The 4,087-nt window shown below is 59.6% G+C and overlaps 1 pseudogene; it reads right to left on the minus strand.

Moving 5' to 3' along the window:
• Positions 1–229: 229 nt before the first annotated feature.
• On the minus strand, positions 230–1,285 carry LOC147683082 (18S ribosomal RNA; annotated as a pseudogene).
• Between the last annotated feature and the right edge of the window lie 2,802 nt (positions 1,286–4,087).

Genomic DNA, 4,087 nt, shown 5'->3' on the forward strand with positions numbered 1-4,087 from the left:
TCCGTAGGAGCAAGAATATGAGAGGATCCAACAGAGCCCCAAACAGGAATTTGGGATAGTCTGCTTAACATTATGGACACTATAACTAAGGCCCTTAATTAGCACTCAGATAAATTGAATATTCAGGTGGATTTATTGAATACACTTGCCCTCTACCTAGCTGGGATTGACTCCAAGTTACTTAACTTAACAAACCTAATAGTAAGGGCACAATCTAACAGAGATAACCAAATGATCACCTGCACCTGTGCCCATATTATAGATAAAATCTCAGATTTACCTAGCATCGTTTATAGTCGGAACTACGACAGTATCTGATCGTCTTCAAACCTCTGACCTTTGTTCTTGATTAATGAAAACATTCTTGGCAAATGCTTTTGCTTTGGTTCATCTTGCGCCGGCCCAAGAATTTCACCTCTAGCGACACAATACGAATGCCCTCGGCCGTCCCTCTTAATCATGACCCCAGTTCCGAAAACCAACAAAATAGACCTGGAGTCCTATTCCATAATTCTTAGCTGAAGTATTCAGGTGACCGGCCTCCTTTGAACACTCTAATTTTTTCAAAGTAAACGCTTCGGACCCCCAGGACACTCAGTCAAGAGCATCAAGGGGGAACTGAGAAGAGGGGCTGGGACAGTCGGTAGCTCGTCTCGTGGCGGACTGCCAGCTTGATCCCAAGATTCAACTACAAGCTTTTTAACTGCAGCAACTTTAATATACGCTATTGGAGCTGGAATTACTGCGGCTGCTAGCCACAGACTTGCCCTCCAATGGATCCTTGTTAAAGGATTTAAAGTGTACTCACTCCAATTACAGGGTCTCGAAAGAGTCCTGTATTGTTATTGTTCATCACTACCTCCCCGAGTCGGGATTGGGTAATTTGCGCGCCTGCTGCCTTCCTTGGATGTGGTAGCCGTTTCTCAGGCTCCCTCTCCGGCATCGAACCTTGATTCCCCGTTACCTGTGGTCACCATGGTAGGCACAGAAAGTACCATCGAAAGTTGATAGGGCAGACATCCGAATGTATCGTCGTCGTCACGGGGACATGCGATCAGCCCAAGGTTATCTAGACTCACCAAAGCAGTCCCCTGAGGTCAGTGCTCCTCAGCATGAATTAGCTCTAGAATTACCACAGTTATCCAAGTAACAGATGGAGCGATTAAAGGAACCATAACTGATTTAATGAGCCATTCGCAGTTTCACTGTACCGGCTGTGTGTACTTACACATACATGGCTTAATATTTGAGACAAGCATATGCTACTAGCAGGATCAACCAGGTAGCCACACCTGCTGACGGGGTGGGGGCCGCGTGCCCATCTCCCTGACCGGCAAACTTCATGCACCCCTCCCTCTCTGGAGCCTGCCAGGGGAAGGAGCCCACCTGCCTGGGCGTGAGGGCTCACTGGAGGGGTGTGGAGTGGTACAGTCACATGGGCACCAACAGGCCCAGCCATCTCCCCCGGGAGGGAGAGGCATGCCGAGGCACAGCCTGAGCGAGACGCAGGGGTGTTGGAGCCTGGTGGCGGCGGCACCCCTTGGAACAGTCGTTCTGAGCTGCTGTGGAAAAGTGCTGGGCAGAGAGGGGTGACGGCTTGGCGCATGGGTCCTTAGGACCTGCTGGGCAACATCATCAAAGGGCCTGGTGCCACCCGACTCCTCCCACTCAGGTCAGACCACTGGGGGGCATGGGCTGCCGGGGCTACTCGGCCTTTGCTCTGCTGGGTAGGGCCTCCCGCCAGGCGGCAGGCCCGCAAGTTGGACGGTCCATGCGGGGTGGAAGCGCTTTGCTTGAAACAACAGCTGAGGCTGGCCAAGCAGTCCATCCCTAAATGGACCGAGAGTGCCCAATCAATCAGAATACGGCTGGGGCATCCCCTGGCAGGCCACCCTGCGCAGGGGGTATGCTGGCTTAGCGTCCCTGCTTGCTCCGGGGCAAGCAGACTCAGAGAAAAAGGACCAATGGGAAGGGGCTGAGAGGCAGGTGCGTACCCGGGCCCCTGGGGCCCCAGCGGACAGGCCCGGGTGCTGCCTTCCCCCGTCTCAGCATCACCGGACCTCACAGAGGTCTAACTGAGCAAACTCGGAGAAAAAGGACCATCGGGAAGGGGCTCAGAGGCAGGTGCGTGCCTGGGCCCCTGGGGGCCTAGGCGGGCAGGCCCTGTTGCTGCCTTCCCCCATCTTAGCATTGCCGGACCTCACGGAGGTCTGACTGAGCAAACTCAGAGAAAAAGGACTATTGGGAAGGGGCAGAGAGGCAGGTGCGTACATGGGCCCCTGGGAGCCCTGGCGGGGTGGCCCGGGTTCTGCCTTCCCCTCTTTCAGAATCGCCGACCCTCATGGAGGTCTGACTGACTCTCTCCCTAGTAGTCCGGAGAAAAATTACCCCCCTTTCTTGTAATCCGTGCACACGTGGTGACAGAGGGGACCCAAGGTGCGAAAGTACCCGGCCTCCTGGAGACCTCGCTGGGATCGGGAGGCAAATGAGCCCTTATCAGGACTTGCAGGTGCAACCAGATGGCCGAGGGGAAAGGTGCGACCAGATGGCTGGGCACAAAAGGGAAGCCATCTGGCCGCTCTGTGCCCCAACAAAAGAGTGAGCGGGTGCCAGGGCATGGTGTACTGGAGGCCCAGGGCCCCAGCTGGGCCCCAGCCATGGAGGCTGCAAGGGGGACCTGACAGGCAGTCTGACCCGGGGTCCGCGGACACTTTGACAAGCAGGGGAGGCCTGCACGGGACCGACGGACCCCTGTCCTGGGCCCTTGGTGGAGCAGCAGGCCAGCGGACGGGGCCCAGGGCCGGAGTACCCAACCTGAAGCTCTGCGGGTCCCTGGACCCAGCCGGGTTGCCCAGGCCCAGAGGCACAAGGCACACCTCCCCAGGCCCTCCGGACCCCGTCCCGGGCACCCTGCCACATGGCAGGACCGAGGACAGAGCCCAGGATGGGTATGCAGCCCTCCCCGGGGTCCCCAGGGGTCCAGCCAGAGCTCCTCAACCCAGCCAAGCAAGGGGAGGCTCCCCAAGCATAACAGAACCCCATTCCAGGCTTTTGGCAGAGTGGCAGTCCGGGGGATGGGGCCCAGGGCCAGAGGACCCTGCCGGGCCCCTGGACCCAGCTGGTGCTCCCAGTCCCAGAAGCGCAGGGGAAGCCTTTCGGGCCTGCCGGATACCATCCCAGACACCCTGTCACACAGCAGGACCAAGGCCAAGGACAGAGCCCAGGATGGGGAGGCCACCCTCCCCGGGGCCCTCAGGGGCTCCAGCAAGAGCTCCTGAACCCAGCCAAAGCAAGGGGAAGCTCCCCAGTCACAACGGAACCCAGTCCCAGGCCTTTGGAAAGTAGTTTCCTTGCTTCCCTTTGCTCAGCCCCAGCAGGTCCTTATAGCGCCAGGACACTCTGCCTGAGTAGCTGAGCGCTTTATAAGACTACTCTTAACAGCAGGCCGGGGGACGGAGCCCAGGGCTTGAGTACTCGACCCAGGGTCCGGCGGGGCCCCTGGACCCTGCAGGGGCTCCCAGGCCCAGAGGCGCAGGGGAAACCTCCTTGGGCCCCCTGGACCCCATCCCTGGCACCCAGCCATGTGGCAGGACCGAGGACAGAGCCCGAGGTGGGGAGGCTCCTTCCCCTGGCCCCTCAGGGGCCCTGGCCAGAGCTCTTGAACCCAGCCAAGCAAGGAGAGGCTCCCCAGGCACAACGGAACCCTGTTCCAGGCCTTTGGCAGAGCAGCAGGCCAGGGGACCGGGCCCAGGGCTGGAGCACCCAACCTGGGGCCCTGCAGGGCCCCTGGACCATGCTGGGGCTCCAAGGCCCAGAGGCACAGGGGAAGCCTCCCCTGGCCCTCTGGACCCCGTACATGGCACCCTGCCACATAGCAGGACCGAGGACGGAGCCCAAGGTGGGGAGGCCACCCTCCCCGGGGCTGCAGTGAGGCCCTGAACCCAGCCGAGCAGGGAAAGGCTCCCCGGGCATGATGGAACCCCTTCCTGGGTCTTTGGCAGGGCAGCAGGCTGGGGGATGTGGCCCAGGGCTGGAGTACCCGAGCTGGGTTCCAGCGGGCCCCTGGACCCAGCCCGGGCTTCCAGGC

The sequence above is a fragment of the Lissotriton vulgaris genome, chromosome 11, assembly GCF_964263255.1.
Source record: "Lissotriton vulgaris chromosome 11, aLisVul1.2, whole genome shotgun sequence".
In the NCBI taxonomy this organism is placed as follows: Eukaryota; Metazoa; Chordata; class Amphibia; order Caudata; family Salamandridae; genus Lissotriton; species Lissotriton vulgaris.